The 9,218-nt window shown below is 38.9% G+C and overlaps 1 non-coding gene across 1 annotated transcript; it reads right to left on the bottom strand.

Moving 5' to 3' along the window:
• Positions 1 to 7,222: 7,222 nt before the first annotated feature.
• LOC148577028 (small nucleolar RNA R71) lies at positions 7,223 to 7,330 on the bottom strand. Its single transcript, XR_015903254.1, has one exon. It is a non-coding gene; the product is annotated as a small nucleolar RNA R71 (small nucleolar RNA).
• Positions 7,331 to 9,218: the final 1,888 nt, after the last annotated feature.

Genomic DNA, 9,218 nt, shown 5'->3' with positions numbered 1-9,218 from the left:
CTTTTTTTTTTCTTCTCTCTTTTTTTTACGCCCTTTTTTTTTCCTGCAAGCTATTCACTGCTTTTTCTTGCTTCAAGAATCATTTTTATGATTCTTCAGATTATCAACAACATTTCTCCTTTTCCATCATTCTTTCAAGAGCCAACAATTTTAACATTCATAAACAATCAAATTAAAAAAATATGCACTATTCAAGCATTCATTCAGAAAAACAAAAAGTATTGCCACCACATCAAAATAATTAATCTGTTTTAAAATTCAAAATTCATGTACTTCTTTTTCTTTTTGCAATTAAAAACATTTTTCATTTAAGAAAGGTGATGGATTCATATTCATAGCTTTTAAGGCATAGACACTTAGACACTAGTAATCATGTAATAAAGACACAAACATAGATAAACATAAAGCATAAAAATTCAAAAAACAGAAAATAAAGAACAAGGAGATTAAATAACGGGTCCACCTTAGTGATGGCGGCTAGTTCTTCCTCTTGAAGATCTTATGGAGTGCTTGAGCTCCTCAATGTCTCTTCCTTGCCTCTGTTGCTTCTCTCTCATGACTCTTTGATCTTCTCTAAATTTCATGAAGGAGGATGGAATGCTCTTGTGCTCCACCCTTAGTTGTCCCATATTGGAACTTAATTCTCCTAGGTAGGTGTTAATTTGCTCCCAATAATTTTGTGGAGGAAAATGCATCCCTTGAGATGAATCTCTTCATCTCCCATGACTCAGAGGTGGAAGCTTTTGCCTTCCCTTTCCTCTTTCTAGAGGTTTCTCCGGCCTTTGGTGCCATAAATGGTTATGGAAAAACAAAAAGCAACGCTTTTACCACACCAAACTTAGAAGGTTTGCTCATCCTTGAGCAAAAGAAGAAAGAAGAGAGTAGAGGAAGAAGAAATAGAGGAGATGGAGGGGGGTAGTGTTTTGGCCAAGGAGGTGAAGTAGTGTTTAAGATGTGTGAAAATGCAGGAGTGAAGATGGGTTGGTGAAGAGTTTATGGAGAAGAGGGTGGGAGTTGATAGGTGAGGGGTTTTTGGGAAAGAGGTATTGAGTTGATTGGTGAAAGGTATTTGGGGAAGAGTATTATGAAAAGGTGTGAAGAAGAGAGAGAGTGAGTTGAGGTTGGTGGGGATCTTGTGGGGTCCACAGATCCTGAGGTGTCAAGGATTCTCATCCCTGCACCAATTAGGCATGCAAAACGCCCTCTGCTGCCAATCCTGGCGTTAAATGCCAGGTTGCTGCCCATTTCTGGCGTTTAACGCCAGCTTCTTGCCCTTTTCTGGCGTTAAACGCCAGTCTGGTGCCCCTTTCTGGCGTTAAACGCCCAGAATGGTGCCAGACTGGGCGTTTAACGCCCATTCTGCTACCCTTACTGGCGTTTAAACGCCAGTAAGCTTTTCCTCCAGGGTGTGCTATTTTTTTAATACTATTTTTCATTCTGTTTTTGCTTTTTCAGTTGTTTTGTGACTTCACATGATCATCAACCTACAAAAAACATAAAATAACAATAGAAAATAAATAGATATAATAAAATTGGGTTGCCTCCCAACAAGCGCTTCTTTATTGTCTTTAGCTGGACCTTGACTGAGTATTATTCTAGTCTCAGTTTTGAGCATTCTTGCTCAAAATTGCTTTCAAGATAGTGTTTGATTTTCTGTCCGTTAACAATGAACTTTTTGTCAGAGTCAATATCCTGAAGCTCAACATATCCATATGGTGACACACTTGTAATCACATATGGTCCCCTCCACCGAGATTTCAATTTCCTGGGGAATAGTCTGAGCCTAGAGTTAAAGAGCAGAACCTTCTATCCTGGTTCAAAGACTCTAGATGACAGCTTCTTGTCATGCCACCTTTTTACTTTTTCCTTATAAATTTTTGCATTTTCAAAAGCATTGAGTCTGAATTCTTCTAGCTCATTCAGCTGGAGCAATCTTTTCTCTCCAGCTAACTTAGCATCTAGGTTTAGGAATCTGGTTGCCTAGTAGGCCTTATGTTCCAGTTCCACGGGCAGATGACAGGCCTTGCCATACACAAGCTGCTATGGAGAGGTTCCTATAGGAGTCTTGAATGCTGTTCTGTATGCCCACAGAGCATCATCCAAGATTTTTGCCCAATCCTTTCTATGGGCATTTACAGTCCATTTTAGGATTCTCTTTAGTTCTCTGTTAGAGACTTCAGCCTGCCCATTTGTCTGTGGATGATACGGAGTTGCCACTTTGTGGCTAATTCCATATCTGACCATAGCAGAGTAAAGCTGTTTATTGCAGAAATGAGTGCCCCATCACTGATTAGTACTTTGGGAACACCAAATCTGCTGAAAATATGTTTCTGGAGGAACTTCAGTACAGTCTTAGTATCATTAGTTGGTGTGGCAATTGCTTTTACCCATTTAGATACGTAGTCTACAGCCACCAGAATGTAAGTCTTTGAGTATGATGGTGGGAAAGGACCCATGAAGTCAATGCCCCATACATCAAACAACTCAATCTCTAAGATCCCTTGTTGAGGCATGGCTTAACCATGAGGCAAGTTACCAGCTCTTTGGTAACTGTCACAGTTACGCACAAACTCTCGGGCATCTTTATAGATAGTAGGCCAGTAGAAGCCACATTGGAGGACCTTAGTGGCTGTTCGCTCACCTCCAAAATGTCCTCCATACTGTGATCCATGGCAATGCCACAGGATCTTCTGTGCCTCCTCTCTAGGTACACATCTGCGGATCATTCCGTCTGCACATCTTTTAAAGAGGTATGGCTCATCCCATAGGTAGTACTTTGCATCAGAAATTAGTTTTTTTCTTTGTACCCTGCTGTACTCCTTGGGTATGAACCTCACAGCTTTATAATTTGCAATATCTGCAAACCATGGAGCTTCCTGAATGGTGAAGAGTTGCTCATCCGGATAGGTCTCAGAGATTTCAGTAGGAGGGAGGGACGCCCCTGCTGCTGGTTCTATCCGGGACAGGTGATCAGCTACCTGGTTCTCTGTCCCTTTTTTGTCTCTTATTTCTATATCAAACTCTTGCAGAAGCAATGATGAGCGGATAATTTATACGCTTTTTGGCATTGTTTTTAGTATGTTTTTAGTAGGATCTAGTTACTTTTAGGGATGCTTTCATTAGTTTTTATGTTAAATTCACATTTCTGGACTTTACTATGAGTTTGTGTGTTTTTCTGTGATTTCAGGTATTTTCTGGCTGAAATTGAGGGACTTGAGCAGAAATCAGATTCAGAGGTTGAAAAAGGACTGCTGATGCTGTTGGATTCTGACCTCCCTGCACTCAAAGTGGATTTTCTGGAGCTACGGAACTTGCAATGGCACGCTTCCAATTGCGTTGGAAAGTAGACATCCAGGGCTTTCCAGCAATATATAATAGTCCATACTTTGGCTAAGAATTGACGACGTAAACTGGCGTTCAACGCCAGCCTTCTGCCCAAATCTGGCGTCCAGCGCCAGAAAAGGATCCAAAACCAGAGTTGAACGCCCAAACTGGCACAGATACTGGCGTTCAACTCCACAAATGGCCTCTGCACGTGCAACACTTAGGCTCAGCCCAAACACACACCAAGTGGGCCCCGGAAGTGGATTTATTCATCAATTACTTACTCATGTAAACCCTAGTAACTAGTTTATTATAAATAGGACCTCTTACTATTGTATTTGACATCTTTGGACGCCTGGTTCTTAGATCAGAGGGGCTGGCCTCTCGGCCATGCCTGGACCTTCCCTTATGTATTTTTAACGGTAGAGTTTCTACACTCCATAGATTAAGGTGTGGAGCTCTGCTGTTCCTCAAAGATTAATGCAAAGTACTACTGTGTTCTATTCAATTCTTCTTATTTCGCTTCTAAGATATCTATTCGCACCCAAGAACGTGATGAAGGTGATGATTATGTGTGACGCTCATCATCCTTCTCCCTTTTGAACGCGTGCCTGACAAACACTTCTGTTCTACATGAATTAAGCTAGAATGAGTATCTCTTAGATCTCCTAACCAGAATCTTCGTGGCGTAAGCTAGAATGATGGCGGCATTCAAGAGAATCCGGAAGGTCTAAACCTTGTCTGTGGTATTCTGAGTAGGATTCAATGATTGAATGACTGTGACGAGCTTCAAACTCGCGAGTGCTGGGCGTTAGTGACAGACGCAAAAGGAGGGTGAATCCTATTCCAGCATGATCGAGAACCGACAGATGAATAGCCGTGCCGTGACAGGGTGCGTGAGCATATGATTCACTGAGAGGAGGGGATGTAGCCACTGACAACGGTGATGCCCTTGCATACAGCCAGCCATGGAAAGGAGTAAGACTGATTGGATGAAGATAGCAGGAAAGCAGAGGTTCAGAGGAACGAAAAGCATCTCCATTCGCTTATCTGAAATTCCTGCCAATGAATCTACATAAGTATCTCTATCCCTTTTATTGTTTATTTTAATCTAATAAAGTATCATGTTTAAATCCGCCTGACTGAGATTTGCAAGGTGACCATAGCTTGCTTCATACCAACAATCTCCGTGGGATTCGACCCTTACTCACGTAAGGTATTACTTGGACGACCCAGTGCACTTGCTGGTCAGTTGTATCGAAGTTGTGAATTAAGATCAAAGCACCAAACTTTGGAGCCATTACCAGGGATTGTTCGAGCCTGGACATCACAATTTCGTGCACCAAGTTTTTGGTGCCGTTGCCGGGGATTGTTCGTGTTTGGACAACTGACGGTTCATCTTGTTGCTCAGATTGGGTAATTTTCTTTTCGTTTTGTTTTCAAAAATCTTTCAAAAATATTTTCAAAAATCTCTCATCCGTTTTTGAAAAAAAATAAAAATGTTTTCAAAAATAAATTATTCTATGGCTTCAAAATTTTTAAGAATGAATTCTAGTGTTTCGTGGAATATGTTGAATCATATCTGGCTGTAAAGCCATACCCAAACTACTTTGGGATTGGTATTCAACTAATCACTCCAGCCCATGTAATTATATGTTGCAGCCTGGCTGGCTGTAAAGCCATGTCTAAATTCATTTGGACTGAGGCAGCAATTTGTTATCAAGAGCAAGTTAGTTGGAGTTAATCCACCTGCTACTGTTTCTGATCACCTGCTGAAGCTTGGCTGGCCATTGGCCATGTCTAGTGTTTTGGACTGGAGCTTTCTTTGAAAGCTTGGCTGGCTAGTGAGCCATGTCTAATTCCTGGACTGAAGCTTTAGACTAACCTGGCAAGATTCCTGGAATTCATATTAAAAATTTTGGAATCCTTATTTTTCCTTTTAATTTTCGAAAAATATGAAATAAAAATCCAAAAAATTTAGAAAATCATAAAAATCAAAAATAATTTTCTGTTTCTTGTTTGAGTCTTGAGTCATATCATAAGTTTGGTGTCACTTGCATATGCATCTTGCATTTCTTCGAAAATATCATGCATTCATAGTGTTCTTCATGATCTTCAAGTTGTTCTTGGTAAGTCTTCTTGCTTGATCTTGATGATTTTTTGTTGTTGTGTCTTTTCATGTTTATCATATGCATTCTTGAATTCTTAGTGCGTAAGCATTAAAGAATTCTAAGTTTGGTGTCTTGCATGTTTTCTTTGCATTAAAAATTTTTCAAAAATATGTTCTTGATGTTCATCATGATCTTCAGAGTGTTCTTGGTGTTCATCTTGACATTCATAGCATTCTTGCATGCATTCATTGTTTTGATCTAAAAATTTCATGCATTGCATATTTTTCATGTTGTTCATAAAAATTCAAAAAATCAAAAAAATATCTTTCCCTTTTTCTCTCATCAAATTCGAAAATTTGAGTTGACTTTTTCAAAAATTTTTAAAATCAAATTGTTGCCAATGAGTCAAATCAAATTTTCAATTTGAAAATCTTATCTTTTTCAAAATCTTTTTCAAAAAACAAATCTTTTTCAAAATTCTTAGTTATTTTCGAAAATTCCAAAAATATTTTTCAAAAATCTTTTTCTTATTTTTATACTAAATTTTCGAAAATAACATAATCAATTAATGTTTTAATTCAAAAAATTTGAAGTTTGTTACTTGCTTGTTAAGAAAGATTCAAACTTTAAGTTCTAGAATCATATCTTGTGATTTCTTATGAATCAAGTCATTAATTGTGATTTTAAAAATCAAATCTTTTTCAAAAACTAATCTCTATCATATCTTTTCAAAAATATCTTCTTATCTTATCTTTTTCAAAAATATCTTTTCAAAATATCTTCTCTAACCTCCTAACTTCTTATCTTTTCAAAATTTGTTTCAACTAACTAACTAACTTTTTGTTTGTTTCTTATCTTTTTCAAAACCACCTAACTAACTCTCTCTCTCTCATTTTTCGAAAATATCTCTCCCCTTTTTCAAAATTTCTTTTTAATTTATTAATTATTTTAATTTTTTAAAAAAAACTTAATTTTCGAAAATTACTAAATATTTTTCAAAAACTATTTTCAAAAACCACTAACTCTTTTTCAAAATAATTTTCGAAAATTATCCCTCCCCCATCTCATTCTATTTATTCATTCATATCCTAACATCTCATCTCATATCTCTTCCATTGGTACAGTTGTGTTTCTTCCTTTACATCACATCCTTTATCTCCCCCTCTTCTTCTACTTACAAAGGGATCCCTATACTGTGGTATAAAGGATTTCCATTACTATTATTATTTTTCTGTGCCTTCTTCTTTGTCATATGAGCAGGAGCAAGGATAAGAACATTCTTGTGGAAGCAGATCCAGAACCTGAAAGGACTCTGAAGAAAAAATTAAGAGAAGCTAAAATACAACAATCTAGAGATAACCTTTCAGAAATATTTCGAACAGGAAAAGGAGATGGCAGCCGAAAATAACAATAATATAAGGAAGATGCTTGGTGACTTCACTGCACCTAATTCCAATTTACATGGAAGAAGTATCTCCATTCCTGCCATTGGAGCAAACAATTTTGAGCTGAAACCTCAATTAGTTTCTCTGATGCAGCAGAACTGCAAGTTTCATGGACTTCCATCTGAAGATCCTTTTCAGTTCTTAACTGAATTCTTGCAGATATGTGATACTGTTAAGACTAATGGAGTAGATCCTGAAGTCTACAGGCTCATGCTTTTCCCTTTTGCTGTAAGAGACAGAGCTAGATTATGGTTGGATTCTCAACCCAAAGACAGCCTGAACTCTTGGGATAAGCTGGTCACGGCTTTCTTATCCAAGTACTTTCCTCCTCAAAAGCTGAGCAAGCTTAGAGCTGATGTTCAAACCTTCAGACAGAAAGAAGGTGAATCCCTCTATGAAGCTTGGGAAAGATACAAACAGTTGACCAAAAAGTGTCCTTCTGACATGCTTTCAGAATGGACCATCCTGGATATATTCTATGATGGTTTATCTGAGCTATCAAAGATGTCACTGGACACTTCTGCAGGTGGATCCATTCACCTAAAGAAAACGCCTGCAGAAGCTCAAGAACTCATTGACATGGTTGCTAATAACCAGTTCATGTACACTTCTGAAAGGAATCCTGTGAGTAATGGGACGCCTATGAAGAAGGGAGTTCTTGAGGTTGATACTCTGAATGCCATATTGGCTCAGAATAAAATATTGACTCAGCAAGTCAATATGATTTCTCAGAGTCTGCATGGAATGCAAGCTGCATCCAACAGTACTCAAGAGGCTTCTCTTGAAGAAGAAGCTTATGATCCTGAGAACCCTGCAATAGCAGAGGTGAACTACTTAGGTGAACCTTATGGAAACACCTATAACTCATCATGGAGAAATCATCCAAATTTCTCATGGAAGGATCAAAAGCCTCAACAAGGCTTTAACAATGGTGGAAGAAACAAGTTTAACAACAGCAAGCCTTTTCCATCATCAACTCAGCAACAGACAGAGAACTCTGAACAAAATGCTTCTAATTTAGCAAATCTAGTCTCTGATCTATCTAAGGCCACTGTAAGTTTCATGAATGAAACAAGGTCTTCCATTAGAAATCTGGAAGCACAAGTGGGCCAGCTGAGTAAAAGGATCACTGAAATCCCTCCTAGTACTCTCCCAAGCAATACAGAAGAGAATCCAAAAGGAGAGTGCAAGGCCATTGACATAAGCGCCATGGCCGAACCTGTGAGGAGAGGAGAAGACGTGAATCCCAAGGAGGAAGACCTCCTGGGACGTCCAGTGATCAATAAGGAGCTTCCCTCTGAGGAACCAAAGGACTCTGAGGCTCATCTAGAGACCATAGAGATTCCATTGAACCTCCTTATGCCCTTCATGAGCTCTGATGAGTATTCCTCTTCTGAAGAGAATGAGGATGTTACTGAAGAGCAAACTGCCAAGTTTCTTGGTGCAATCATGAAGCTGAATGCCAAATTATTTGGCATTGATGCTTGGGAAGTTGAACCTCCCTTGTTCATCAATGAACTAAGTGATCTGGATCAACTGACATTGCCTCAGAAGAGACAGGATCCTGGAAAGTTCATAATCCCTTGTACCATAGGCACCATGATATTTAAGGCTCTGTGTGACCTTGGTTCAGGGATAAACCTCATGCCCCTCTCTGTAATAGAGAAACTGGGAATCTATGGGGTGCAAGCTGCTAAAATCTCACTAGAGATGGCAGACAGCTCAAGAAGACAGGCTTATGGACAAGTAGAAGATGTATTAGTAAAGGTTGAGGGCCTTTACATACCTACTGATTTCATAGTCCTGGATACTGGAAAGGAAGAGGGTGAATCCATCATCCTAGGAAGACCTTTCCTGGCCACAGCAAGAGCTGTGATTGATGTTGACAGAGGTGAAATAGTCCTTCAATGGAATGAGAACTCCCTTGTATTCAAAACTCAAGGATCTCCCTCTGCAACCATGGAGAGGAAGCAGGAAAAGCTTCTCTCCAAGCAGAGTCAACCAGAGCCCCCACAGTCAAACTCTAAGTTTGGTGTTGGGAGGCCACAACCAAACTCTAAGTTTGGTGTTGAACTCCCATATCCAAACTCTAAGTTTGGTGTTGGAGAGTTTCAACAAAGCTCTGCACATCTGTGAGGCTCCATGAGAGCCCACTGTCAAGCTATTGACATTAAAGAAGTGCTTGTTGGGAGGCAACCCAATGTTTATCTAATTCTTATTTTTATTGTTTTTCATGTTTTCTTAGGTTCATGATCATGAGGAGTCACAAAATAAATATAAAAATTGAAAACGGAATCAAAAACAGCAGAAGAAAAATCACACCCTAGAGGAGCATCTG

The sequence above is a fragment of the Arachis ipaensis genome, chromosome B1, assembly GCF_059453495.1.
Source record: "Arachis ipaensis isolate K30076 ecotype BB chromosome B1, ASM5945349v1, whole genome shotgun sequence".
Classification (NCBI taxonomy): domain Eukaryota; kingdom Viridiplantae; phylum Streptophyta; class Magnoliopsida; order Fabales; family Fabaceae; genus Arachis; species Arachis ipaensis.
Note: the sequence above shows the minus strand (reverse complement) of the source record. Positions and strands in the feature narration are given on the sequence as shown.